At 40.6% G+C, this 14,563-nt stretch overlaps 1 protein-coding gene across 14 annotated transcripts in view; it reads left to right on the plus strand.

The window, feature by feature from the left end:
• Positions 1 to 14,563, plus strand: part of SYTL2 (synaptotagmin like 2) — a 194,655-nt gene that overhangs the window by 38,716 nt on the left and 141,376 nt on the right. For 7 of the 14 annotated variants that reach the window (XM_072610654.1, XM_072610655.1, XM_072610651.1 and 4 more), the window contains exon 1: positions 7,157 to 7,325. The exons of 2 other annotated variants lie outside the window; for them this stretch is intronic. The gene's annotated coding sequence lies outside the window, so the exon portion shown is untranslated. Of the gene's footprint in view, positions 1 to 7,156; positions 7,326 to 14,563 lie in introns of those variants that run through there. 5 more of the 14 variants (XM_072610662.1, XM_072610663.1, XM_072610664.1 and 2 more) reach the window with 3 other exon arrangements.

The following is a 14,563-nucleotide window of genomic DNA, read 5'->3' on the forward strand; positions in this document are numbered from 1 at the left end:
CTAAATTAATTCTTAACTGATAATCTTTGGGGTAAGCATACCAGTGGGGGCTCAAGTTGATGGCATTAAAAATGACCCCTCACTCCTCAAAGGAACTCCTGGAACCCTGATGGGGAGATATAGCTAGCTAGCTAAGATCTGGAGACCATACTCTTCCGTGAGAGTTGGGATAAGGATGGCCCAGAGCACGTATTGGTTATACAGTGTTCCAAGATTCTGCTATGAAGTTTAAATCTAACTGGAATCTTTCATACTCATTCCTGCTTTATCATATTATTTTGGGGATCAGTTTGGACCTTTAAGTTTGGATACCGACTTTGTGTTTTAAAGGTATGGTATAAACTTCTTAGAGTTCAGCTAGGTGGCTCGGTGGATAGTGCTCAAAGCCTGGAGTCAGGAGGACATGAGTTCAAATCTCAAATACCTACTAGCTATGTGACCCTGGGCAAGTCATTTAACCCTGTTTGCCCTAGTTCTTCATTGTAAAATGAACTGGACAAGGAAATGACAAAGGGTTCCAGTATTTTTGCCAAGAAAACCCTGTGTGTGTTCATCCTTTGTTGCTGAAGAAGACCATACCATCAGATGACATGACTTGTACTTGACTTTGTTTTGAGTGAGTGAAGGCTGTGCAGGTCACCAGCTTCACTTCCCCTCCAGAGTCATCTAAATCCAGAGACCAGATATTCATCAGGATGACTGGAGATGACCCAGGATGAGGCAATTGGGGTTAAGTGACTTGCCCAAGGTTACACAATTAGTGAGTGTCAAGTGTCTGAGGTGACATTTGAACTCAGGTCCTCCTGACTCCTGCACTGATGCTCTATCCACTACTGTACCACAAGAAAATCCTAAATAGGGTCACAAAGAGTTGGACACCACTGAAATGACACAGCAAAGATAAACTTCTTAATGTTTCACTTCTACTTTGAGTGCAAAGCTTTTTTTTTTAAAATTAACTAAAGCTTTATAAATTGGTGCATAGATCAGAAAAATGGAACATGATTAGTTAATGGGTTCAAATCCTGCATCTTCTTCTTATTATCTACATGATTTTGGGTATAAAAGGCACAAAATAATTTTTAAAAATTATTACAGATTCTTACCATGACTTTGGGTACTTTTTGGAACCTAATTTCCTCAATTATAAAATTTTAGGATTTGATTGGATGGCTCTAAGGTGCCTTCTATCTCTTGGTCCTATGATTCTGTAGCATCCTATGACTTGTGTTCCACTTATCAGTTCAGGAAAACAAATAAAACAAAATTACATACTAGGGTACCAAAAGAAAGAACAGATGTGATTGCCAAATCATCCTCCATGATATTTGATAGATCATAAAGATCAGTAAAGATATCACAACATTGGAAGAAGGCAAATAAGGTAATGGAGTCTATGAAATAATGAGCTTGTCTTTGATTCTTGAAAAAGTTCTAGAGCTTATTTTGAAAAAGGATGGCTAGTAAAAATCTACAAAAGGCAACAGTGATCACAAAGAGTTAGGATGGTTTCAACAAGAGCGTGTCATACCAGACTAGCTTTATTGCTTTTTTTTTAATGTTTTTTTTGGGATAGTTGATCAGTAGGGAGAATTTATATAGATTCTAGCAAACTATTTGACATGGCTTCAAGTCATTCTTGTGGAATGAACAGAAAATTATGGGCTGGGTGATAGTACAGTACATAAATTATATATAGTATAATACATAGATTCAGAATTCTTTGAATGGCCAGACCCAAAGAGTCATTAAGGGTTTAATGTCAAATTGGAAGGTCTCCTATGGATCAATGTTAGGTCATATGTCACTTCAGATTTTTATCAGTGACTTGATTAAAGGTATAGAAGGCATGCTTATCAAATTTTCTGAAGGCATGAAGTTGAGAGGCATATTAACATAATGGATGAAAATCATGATTCAAAAATATCAGCAGGTTAGAATATTGGTTTGAAACTAGTAAGATTAAATTTAATGGGGCTAAAGATAAAGTTTTATTCTTGGGTTAAAAATAATCAGCTTTGTAAGTATAGAATTGGGCAAGTCAGGTTCCTTAGTATGAATCACCAGCGTCATATGGCAACCAAAAGAGCTAACAACAATCTATGACTGCATTGAGAAACGTAATGTTCAAGACTTGCAAGGTATTGATCTGTTGTATTCTTCCATGAATACAATAGACCATATATAGAGTACCACATTCAGTTCTGGGTGCCATATATTAGGGAGAACATTGATAAACTGGAGGATATCTGCTTTAGGAAGAGATGTTCTTTTTATGTATCAAAATCAAAATTCTGAAAAGATTCATTCTAAAACGCTGTCCAAGTAAATCTAGAAATTTCAGAGTTATGATAATTATTGTTTATACAGCACTTGGAAATTCTGGGATGAAATGCACAAAATAATTTTTAAATTTTAAATTTTTAAAAATTATTACAGATGCACAACTGAGAAAAGCAAGTATCATGGGCACGTTTCTTCCTTTTTTAAAGTATTTAAAAACATGACCAGGGCACAAGAACATGACTTATAACATATTATATATAGTTACATATATATAATATACAATTATATATTTAATAACTTATAAGTATTAGAAACAATTAGACCATAACCATCTTACCCATTTAAAGGCAGAATAGTATACAGCCAAGGGTCATCTAGATGGAACAGCGGATAGAATAACAGACCTGGAGTCAGGAAAATCATTTTGCTTAGTTCAAATCCAGTCTCAGATACTTACTAGCTGTGTGATCCTGGGCAAGTCACTTAACTCTGTTGGCTGCCTCAGTTTCCTCATCTGTAAAATGAGTGGGAGAAGGAAATGACAATCACTCTGGTATCTCTGCCAAGAAAATCCCAAATGGGGTCACAAAAAGTCAGACGTGAATGAAACAACCGAAAAACAACACTGTAATGGAAAGACCATTGGAGTGGGTGTCTGAGATTTGGGTTCTAGTCATAATTCAGTCACAAATCAGCTATTTTTCCTCAGGCAAGTCCTGAAATTTATAGGAGCCTTGGTTTACCCATCCATAAAATACAGATAATAGTATAAAATCTCTCCTTAATTCTTCTACTCGCTAAGGTTATTGTAAATATCAAAAGGGATATTTAACATAGAAATCTTTTGTAAAATATAAAACCCCATACAAATGAATGGTATCATTAAATATGGAGGGTTTACTAACATAATTTTGAATTTGCTAAAAATGCAGAATTTATTCTACTTCAAAAGGCTTAAATAGTTTGTGGGTTTGGAATATTATTTATAAGAACAGAAGTCTGGCTTTTCTGAGCCTATACAATTTCTGATTTTTGTTCTTAAATGCCATACATATGATACTGCTGGAAATGATCTAACCACATTACCAAGCAAGACATAATTTTATAGGGTTTCAGAAACAACAAGCTATGTTGGGTAGTAGTCATATAAATACATAGCTTAGAGATGAAGTCATGGGAGTAGTAGGAAAGAAGACTGGATTTGGAGTTAGGGGACCTCAGAGTCCTAGTTCTAGAGGTGCTAATTACTACCTGTGTGACCATGAGCAAGTAATTTAGCTTTATTGGGCCTCAGTTTCCTCATATGTAAAATAAGCAGGTTGAACTTAGATGACCTCTAACATCACCATCTGTTTTGCTACTTCACTCTAAGAACCGGGATACTTTTCCATTCTTTTAGCTGACAGTTTCCATATGTGTTTCCTCCTTCATCAAAACATAAAATACATCCATACATACATATGTATATATATTAGTTTTCATAGTACATTTTGACACAGTAAGTACTTAATAATTGCCTCATTCATTCACTCTAAAATATCTTCCATCTCTAAATCCTAAAATCCTTAAATAGAAAAGATCCCCTAGTTTATGTGGGTGGCAACTTAATTTTTCTGGACCATATTAAAATGGTAATGAGGGTGGCAGCTTAGTTTTACAAACCATATCAAAAAATATGTACACGGAAGACTTGTCAATGCTTACCATACCTCACCCTTCCCATGTACAAATATTTACCTCCTTGCTGATAGAATGGAACAATTTTCCAACATCCTTATTACTAGGGGAAAAAAGTGGTACATCATGGCATTTTGAAGAGTCATATTCTAGATTTGCATTATGTGACTCTACTCCACCTACCAGACCATCCTCAGTCCACCAGCACAATTCAGAATTATGGTCTAACACAACTACCCTGATGTAACACCTAATATTCTTCACTTCTTTATTTCTTAAAAAAAAATCCTTCCTATTCCTGATTCTCCACCACTGGAGATTTTCAGTGGAGATGACTTGTCCTGGTTTCTGAGATCCCTTTCACCTCTGAGATTCTGTGATTCCCATCCAGATGCCCCAAATTTACTTACTTGATAATGAGACCACAAGCTCCTTGAAGTCAGGACCATAGAATAACAGTATGTTGGAGTTATCAGGTAGCTTAGAAACCATCTAGTTTAGTTCTCAGCATGCTCAGCCTTTACAAATATGTCTCCAGATCACTGAACTGGACACAATCTTAGGGCAAAGCAGCTGTTCAGAGGTTATGGGTAATGTTCAGAATCCAATGACCTACAGTACTTTTGTCATCACAGCCCCCTCCCCAAGTACAAATATCATGGCTACCATTCACATAGGAAGGTCAGTCAGGAGTGCATCTAAAATGCCACAATGATGGCAGATGCCTATGTCCTGATTGCTGCGTGGTCATAACCACAAAACTCCCTAGACACCTCTGTTTCATTCTAACCACAGAAATATGACACAACTCCTAAAATATATAGCAACAGTCTTTCCTGAGGCAGCTTCCCCTAAATCGATAGAATCATCTGGATTTGTGGCAAGAGCTCTCAATAGCATCTATTGCACAGAGAAAAAGATTCTGGGATGATTTCCAGGCTAATCCATGCTTCTTCCACCCACTTTCCTCTACTTCTCTTCCTACTATGCTAACACTAGCCTCTTCATTTTACTGTTTCAGAAGAGTGGCCAAGAGAGGGATGGGGAAGCCAGTTAGCCATATCTTGTGTCTCAGCACCAAACATGGCATTAGGTATATACCATGGCCATATAAACACTTGTTGAATGAACAGATATTAATATGTTTCCAAATAACTCAGCAAAATGGAATTCAACCTCATGTTTATTATTTCATTTCATAGATTTGAAAGGGCTCTCAGAGGCAGCTAAGTGATGCATTGGATAGAGTGCTGTGTCTGGAGTCAGGAAAGTCCAAGTTCAAATCCAGCCTCAGAAACTTACTAGCTCTATGATCCTGGGCAAGTAATGCAACCTCAGTTTGCTTTAGTTTCTTCATCAGTAAAACGGGGATAATAATGACACTTACCTCCTAAGGTTGCTATAAGGATAAAATGAGATAATATTAATAAAGAATATTAGTAAAGAATATTAGTTAACAAATTCAAACCTTGAAGTGCTATGTATATGCTGGCTTTTATTATTATTTAGCCCACCCTAAGACTGTTTCTTCATTTGTAAAATGAAACAATTGGGCAGTTTATTTTTTTTTAAAGGCAATTGGCAACTAGAGCTTTCAAAAAATGGAATGGGCTACCTCAAGTATTGTGGGTTGGTCCCCTCTGCCTGAAGGTCTGCGGTAGGAGGTGGATAACTACTTAACACACAGAAATACTATAGATGACATTCCAGTTCAGGTGTTGGATGAACTAGATGTCCTCTGGGGTTCCTTTTAACTGTGAGATTCTGTAACTAAGTAAACTCTAAGGTCCATCCTGGATCTAGCAGTCTATGAAAGAAAAGGCAGACCTGGATGGCACAACTCAATGGAAAGCCAGGACTTAGAACGAGTGTCCAGAGGCAAGAGGAGGGGAAGGTAATGGTTGAAAGGATGGGAATGGGAAGGAGCAAAAGTTCATTTCAGTCCCAGGATTCCAGAGGGCACACTGTCATTCAACAACATACAAATTACATAATAGCAACTTTCATTTCCTTTACCATTCTTCCACCCTCCCACCCAGTAGCTAAAAAAGGCGTTTTTCACATGCATTCACTTCCCTGACCTTCCTAATAACCCTCCAGTAGGCAGTACAAGTGTCTCAGAGGACAAGTGATTAATACATGACGGAGCCTGGTCTAGAAACCAGGTCTTCTGATTCTTTGTTCAGTTGGCTCTTCTTAATATAAGACTTTCAGGTTTGCAAAGCACTTTGCGTGGACTATCTCATTTCATTCTCAAAACAACCCAGTAAGGCAGGTCAGGTCAGTCAGTCAAGGAGCGCTTATTAAGCTTCTATGCGACACAGATGAGGGAACTAAAGCGGAGAGGGTTTTAAGTGATTTTGGACAGTAAGTTTCTGAGCTTCAGTCATATACGGGTCTGAATGACTCCGAGGGGTCGAGCAGCCAACATAAAGGACTACTATGTAAGAAGAGGTGTCAGGAAGTTTCCCCGCCCCCTCTATTTGCTCAGAAACATATTTACTGAAAGGGTTGAAAAACAACATTATTGTCATAAAGGGTTATTTCATAAAATCTGTTAACTGGGAAAGCCCTTGGAGATCTTGAAGGCCAAATCTCTTTTTTTTTACACATAAGGCAAATGAGGCCCGGAGTGATTTGCCAGAGATCATACAGGTAATGGGCATCAGAGGCGGTTCCTGGCTTGGGCACTCAGCACTGCCTTTCTCTGATGACATGAGACAATGTAGGCGAAATCGCTCTGTAAGTACTATATACTGAGTTCTTAGAATCTGTGGAAAACGAAACTTCCAGACTGTGCGCCTATCCTATGAAAAAGAGAAAAGAAAGGCTGGAAATGGGTGAAGAACACAGGAAAAGAACGACCAAGGAAAAGGGAAAAGAGGGCGAGAAGGAGCTTGAGAAGACCTAGAGAAAGGAGACAGAGAGAAGAGATGGGAAAGCTGGGAAGCCAGGAGCAAAGACGAGAGCGGGGACAAAGAGGAAGGAAGAGATCGAGTTGGATGAACCGTGGAGCTAAGGGAAAAGGAGAGGATTGCAAAGAGAGAGGCCCCAGAGAGGAAGGGGGTTGGGAGGCCAAGGGCTGCGCCCCAGAGAGGAGGCTTGGGAGAGGAGAAAGTTCCGAGGAGGGTGGGACGGGGGCGGGGCGAGCATGGGGAGGCCGCTGCTTATTGGTGAAGGCTACCCAGCCTCTGCTCCTGTCTCAGCTCGGGCAGAGCCGCACACCTCTCTGTTCGGACTGCGGAGACACAGGCTGCACCTGGGCGGAGGAGAGCGCGCCGGTGACAGCGGCTGGGGAGACGGCGCCTCGGTAACCGCCCGGGGAGAGGAGGCACGAGCGCCTTCGGGGCCCCAGGGGGAAGGTAAAGACGCTCTGCGCCTCCGGGTGCCGCCGGGTTCGCGCAAGTAGGCATTGGGGACCGGGGGTTGGGGGCGCGGCGCAGCCACTGTCCCGCGACCGACCAGGCGTGCAAATAAAAGAAGGGAGTGAGGGACGTCAGCCAGAGTTCTCGAGGGGACGGGGTGCCGTGGGGTGCGTTCGGCCGAATGCTGGCACCAAGGCAGCGCAAAGTGATGGGGACCCGCTATAGTTTCGCGGCCGCAGAATGGAGCAGGGTGCCGTCCCAAGGTGGGCCAGAGGTTGGGATGGGCAGCGTCCTAGTTTCCTCACCTGTAAAATCAGGGGTTGGACTTGATGGCTTTGAAGGTTCTTTCCAGCTTTCTGAGTCTTTTGAGAAGGGACACTGAGACTAAGTAGGATGCTTCTCTCTAGACCTGTTTGCTGGGTTGCTAAGGCCAAAGTGGAAACAAGACTTCTTAGTTAAGTTCTCTGGGTGAAGGGAAAAAGGGATAGAGGTAGATAGATGGGGCAGATTTCTTCTTTGAAAATGGGCATTTATTTAAGAATTCGAATGTTTTCTCCACCCAGACACATACTTATGCACGGAACCACCGAAATTAAGTGCAGGGAGTGGCCTTAAAGATCACCTTTCTAGTCCAAACCCCTTTATTTTACCGAGGAGACTGATCCCCAGAGAAGTTCAAAGACTTGCCCGAGGAAACACGGCTTTGATTAAGCAGAGCTGGTGCAGGAACCCAGATCGTCTCATGTCAAACGCTCTTTACTCCACACCCGGCTTTCTGCGTCCCGTGAGATTTAACCATTTAGAGTGTGTTTTTCAGTAGTTGGAAAGCCCAAAAGATTTAGGGCCCGTTAGCAGAGATTTAAGAAGTGTTGCTCTCCATTTTACCTCACTAGAACTCCAAAGAGTTGGGGGCTGCTGTCTTTAAAATTTAAAAACAAAATGCCAACAACTAAAATAAATAAAATTTAGTGTTAAATCTTGAAGAGCAGCTGCTTGCTCGGTACAGCATAGGTCACATACTGCCAGCCCCTACTGCACAGTAGGCTGTGATGGAAGAATAGATTAGGGGTGGCATGATCACCATGAATCATGCTTTAGGTCTCCTGACCAATTCAATGGAGCTTTGTGGTTTAAAGACACAGCTGTAGTCTTCAGACAAACAGAACAATTTTAGTCTCAGAAGAATGGTGAACTAACACTACTTTTCAATATCTGAGCCACTGGTGCTAAGAGGAAAATAACTCCAGCCATCAGCTAGAGAATGTATGTTGTTAGTAATTGGTTCCCTGAAAAATGAAGAAGGTTGATGGGGTGGATGTCCAGCAGCCCACTTCTCTTAGTTTGGGATATGGTCATTCTAAGTTGCTGTGAGGTCACTGCAGAATAACACTGTGCCTACTCCCACCTTACTCCTCACATTTTTATCTAGGTGCACTTAGGTGCAAGGATGCGATTATACATTCAGCAACCTTGAAGGGGAAGACAGTTGCAAAAAGGATATAGTACCACAAAAGGGTGTGTGCCTTAGGGAAAAGGAGTAGTTTTATCTTGTTTGATTAAGGACTGGAGGGAGGTTTATAGGCTGATTGTTTGCATACAATATATGTGTGATGACACAGGACGTTTATCCTGTCTTCTGTTTGGGACCACTTTCTGCATTCTCTCCTTTACTCCTGAATTGCTTCCTTGAGTCAGTACCATCCAAACTCCTGCAAAAGAGCCCTTGTATGTGCTGGAGGTAGGGGTGGACCTAGGGACGTCTCTAGTTCAAGTGAAAGATTGTCTGGCAATATCTCAACCGATGGACCTATTCCTAGTCTTTGGCTTCTGAATGGTCCCCAGTGTCGTCGCCTTAAGGACTTCTCTCAATCTGTGCAATGTTACGCATACTCAATAACTATTTGTTGAGAGCATGAATGACCACCTTGTTACCTATATGGATGCAGGGACCTACAGAAATACATACAGAAGTCATTCTGTGTATCACCACTCTGATACCACCTTTTTGTTAGGAAAGGTTGGTCTGAACAGGGCTGAGTGAGTTTTGAGAGTCCCCAGTGTTTCCTGGAGTTTACTGGTGATAGACTTCCTGGCTATCCAAATAGTTTCCCAAATGCAGCATGTAAGGGCACGTCTGGTTTTTATTACAAGAGATAATATGATTTATTGTTGTCCCTGCTTCCTTCCGAGATCCGAAAAGGGAAGAATCAGATGGTCTTGTTTGACTGCAGAGTTTGTCTCTCCCTGCATTTTAGTTTTTCCTTGCATTTTCCACTTCATACTATATAAAAACTGAGCTTCCCACCTCCTTGACAAGTCAAGCTAAGCCTGGGATAATTGAGAGAGTGAATAGTGTTAGATTTGGAGTCAGAAAGATCTGGATTCAGATCCCACCTCAACCCTAACTCTTTGGCCATGAGCAAGTGATTTTGTCTTTTCTTAGCCTCAGTTTCATCTCCTTTAAAATGGGGATATTAATCCCTATAACATCTACCTCACAGGGTGGTTATGGAGATCAAACGAGATAATGTATGAATGAGCTTTGCAAACCTTAAAGGGTCAGATTTTAGTGTTATTCTTAATACATATTGATTATCAGCTTGCAGTGGCAATTTTATTTAGTAAATAGATGAGGGTGAGAAAGGAAGACCTGGAAATCCTTCCTTTGATGCTAGTTGAGTGACCCTGGAGAAGCCATTTAACCTCTATGGGCCTCAAGCAACTCTTTAGGAATTATCCTAACAAGTCTCAGATGGGCTGCAAGATGGTCTCAGTTAGGCTCTTGTGGGCTCAGCATCCACAAGAAGTATCCATACAATGTGAGTTCCCAAGCTAAGTCCTTTGTAAATGACTTAAAGCTTCAAGGGACCAGACCTAGCTCAGCCCCCTCATTTTATAAAGGAGAAATTGAGGTCCAAAGAAATTAATTACTCAAAGAAATAAATTACTGAAGGTTACATGTCAGAACAGAGAGGGGCTGGCTAGCATCACTTGCTGATATTTTATTATAAAATAATATGTTAGTAATATGATAAAACTATTTTATAATAATATTTCATAGTATTTATATTAATTTTTATATTTGAGGATATATAAGTTGAAAAGAACCAGATTACTTTCTCAGCTTTCACAGCCTGTCAGTGAGTGAACTGTAAACAAAAAAATCTGAATATTGAACCTTTTTGGTTTTGTATGCAGGTCCTGATGGCCTACCTCATCACTAGTTTCCTGTGCTGTTTTAGTTTTGCTTTTGGAAGAAGTGTGAGATAACTGCTAAGATCAACAGGTCATGGTGGGATGCTTTTGAAAGTCTCTGATTTATAGTTTTGGGGGAAAAAATATTAAATGTTGAAGCACAAGAGGAAGTTTTCAGTCAAAAAGGTTTGGGTTTTTTTTGCTGATATTTAAATGTATTTGAAATATATGCAGGCAAAGAATCATGACAAATGTATTATTTAATTTTAAAAATCATTAAACCTGTAAGGAAAACAGAAGCCCTTGGTTAGGTTGGTTTGTTTTTAAATGAGATGACTGAAATTAAGCTCTAAAGTTTTACTCCTATCTGTACGACTTACAATATTAAGCGCCATTGATGTGCCAGGAAGTGTAATAGGTCCTAGCAAGTATGTGCTGTAATATTTAACAACCAGCTCTCCAAATGGGGAAATGTGCACATGATACTTTCCCAAGTCTAGACAATCAACAGAATATTAAATCAAGCCCTTGTAATTTGCTACTTGCCAAGGTTTAAATGCTCACATTAAAAATTTAATAATCAGCTCTTTAGACTTGGCTTCCACATGCCCTTGGGTGCTACAAAGACACAAATGAAACAACTTCTGATCTCAAAAATTCTGGTAGAGGAAACAACTTGTATTTGAATGGAGGTGGGGGTGAGGGTGGAGGAAGGGAGGGATCAGGAAAGGCTCCATGCAGAAGGTGGCAGGGGCTGAGTTTTGAAGGAATAAAGGTACTCTTAAAAAGCAGTGGTAATGAGCACAGCAGAGTAGGGTGTGTTAGGAAGCTCAAGAGGTCCCCTCTGGCTGAACCACAGAATTCGGGGAGGAAAATTATAGGGAACAAGATTGGAAAGGTTAAGTTGAGGCCAGGTTGTGAAGGTATTTAAAGTCCAATTTATTCAGTAGATATCATAAAACTTGAAATGACACTAAGACATTTGGGATACCCTGTATTTGATACTAAAAGCAATAGAGAGTTTTTGCAGTTTATTGAGAAGGGGAGTGACATCTGCACTTCAGGAGAGTCACTTAGGCTGCCATGTAGCACATGAATTGAAAAAGAGACTTGAGGCAGGGAAACCAGTTACAATAGGGCAGGCCAGAGGTATAAAGAGAGAGGCTGAGATAGAGGGCTGACCCTGATGAATGTAAGAGAAGTGGTGGAGATGAATCAAGAACTTGGGAGCTGATTAGATAAGTGGATTGATGGAGAGTTAGGAATGAGTGATAAGATCAAGATTGTGATCTTGGGTGACTGGAAGGATAGTGGTATCCTTGACAGAAAAAAGGAAATTTGGGGTGGATTTGGGAGCAAGATAATGAGTTGTGTTTTGGACACTGAGTTTGAATTGCCTATGGGACAAGAAGCTTGAAGTGTCCAATGGTAAATTTTAGACACTGCAGCCCAGGGAAAAATCTAGGGGGTGGATACATAGATCTGGAAATCTTCTGCATATGGAGATTATAATTAAATATATGGAAAGATGATGAGGTCACCAAGTGAAAAGAGAAGGCCAGGACAGAGCCTGTGATACATCCAAAATTATCGGGTATGATATGAGTGATGAACCAGCAGGTGAGACTGAGGTGCGGTTGTACAAATAGGAAAAGAAGGTCCAGGACAGAGCCTTTGAATACATCTAAAATTATCAGATAGGATATGAGTGATGAACCAGCAAATGATGGTCATGCAAGTAGAGTAAGGGAGCAAGGGAGAGTAATATCAAGAAAACCCATAACAAATCCAAAACAAAAGGTGGTCAAAAGAGTGAAAGACTTCAGAAGGGTCAATAAGGATTAGAAATAAGAAACATCCCTCAGATTTGGTCCAATTAAGAGATCATTGCTAGTTTAGGAGAGAGCAGTATTAGCTGAGTGATAAGAGTGGAAGCCAGATTGCAGAATACTGATAATTGAGTAAGAAGAGAGGGAATAAAGGTGATGACTGTAGACCGTTTCTCCAGGAGGTTGGCTGTGAAAGGGCAGAGGTGATAAAGGATAACAGTTAGGACTCATGGTAGGTTCTGTGGAGGGTTTTTCAAGGGGAGGACAGGAAGGTGAGCCTGTTTGTAAGGATTATGGCAGGAACCAGTCTATAGGGAAGAGATTAATAAACTGATTGTGGGGAATTTTTTTGGAGAAGATGGAAAAGGATGGGATCAAGAGTTAAGGAGAAGGGTCACTTCATCAGATGCTAGAGTAGAGGAGAAGAGATGGGGGACTGATGTTAAGGAATCTTGAGATATAAAGAAGGGGAGAGAAGCAGAAGCTCACTGTCAATGGTCTTTTATTTTCTCAATAGAATGTAAGGGGAGGGCCTCATTTGAGAATCTGGGTGGCTTAAAGAATAAAAGATTTCGAACAGCCTGCTGAGGAGTGAGATAACTTGTCAAAGTTGGTGGGAGTAATGGGATAACTGTTACAGTGAAGGCCCAGTTCAGATTAAACAATAGATATGTAGTGGATCTTGTTGGTCATCAGATTATCTCATTTGGTCTGTACTCCATAACTCCTCCAGATTTCCCTATTTCTGTGGAAGGCTTCACCATCCTTCCGGTTACAAACCTAGAATCATCTTAGACTCGTCCTTCTTTCTCACTGCACATATCTTACCAATGACCAAGTTTTGTAAATTCTATCCCTACCTGTCTTGTCCCCTTCTTTACACTTACATAGTCACCACTGTAGTTCAGGCCTTTTGTCACTTTTCACCTGGACGACTGTAGGAGTTTTCTTCTATAAGGGTTCTTTCCCAGTCCATCCTCAGTGGAGCTGCTTCAGCCAAGGTAATCTTCCTAAAGCACAGGTCTAATCCTATTATTTCCCTATTTAAAAATTGTCAGTGGCTCCCTGTTCCCTCTAGAATTAAATACAGTTTGGTTCCAGGCTGCCTTTCCAGGCATTTCCCATTATTCCTCTTCAGTATGCTATGGCCCTGCTGAACTGGCCTCAGTGCTGGTCTCAAACATTGCATTCCATTTCTCCTTTCCCAGGCTCCATGTGCATATGCCCATGTCCTGCATGCCTGAAAGGCATTCCCTGCTCTGTCTCTTAATACCTTCATTTCCCTTTAGGGTCCACAAGAGGCTACTTCTCAGTTTTGCTGATTTTCCTAGTTGTCAATATACTTTCATTCCTCCCATTTGGCTGGATGTTGTGTCCTCCCAGTAAAAAGTAACATTTTTGAGGGCAGAGACCTTTTCAATTTGTCTTTGTATCCCTAGAACCTAGTCCATAGCCCATCCACTAGAAGCATTTAGTCAGCACTAGCTGAATGAATGACCAAATGACTTCTGAATGTCCTGTCTTGCTCTAAGTGTATGAATCTATGGTTTTACATTCAAGTGAGGACTGGAAACTAGTGTCATTAGTGGGAGTGCCCACACTGATGAAATTTTAAAGTATAAACCTCCTTAAACAGTAACTAAGATGAGATGGAGGAAAAAACCAAAGAAATTCATACTGGGAAGTGATGGGTTAAGTATAACTATGTCAGGAAAAATCTGGTGGTTTCAGTAAACCACTAACTGGTATAATAATGCTAGAACTGAATGTCAATGCCAGACTAGAAGTATGACCTGAGAAAACTGGCAAGTAAAGCTTCCCTTACACTTAACTTTACTTAAGTCTCTGTGAAAGTCCAGTTTGGGGCATCAGATTGGTTCCAGTGGAACAAATCTAACTGAATGAAGAAAGGGGGTGAAAATTCGTAGAGAGGGTACCATGATGTCACAGAAAGAGCAGTGGTCTTGGAGTCAGGGAAGATCTGAGTTCAACATTCCATTTCTGACATTTCTTAGAATGGACAAGTCACATAACCTTTTCTCAGGATCCATTTTCTTCTTTGTAAAATGGGGAGAATAAGAGAATACTACATGGCTATTTTGAGGATTAATAACACAAACCTTAAAGAGACATGTTAGAGTCAGTTGTTAGGATTATGATACGTGTTGATGTTGAGTCATTTCAGCCATGTCTGACTCTTGGTGACTCCAT

The sequence above is a fragment of the Notamacropus eugenii genome, chromosome 5 (assembly GCF_028372415.1).
Source record: "Notamacropus eugenii isolate mMacEug1 chromosome 5, mMacEug1.pri_v2, whole genome shotgun sequence".
Lineage (NCBI taxonomy): Eukaryota > Metazoa > Chordata > Mammalia > Diprotodontia > Macropodidae > Notamacropus > Notamacropus eugenii.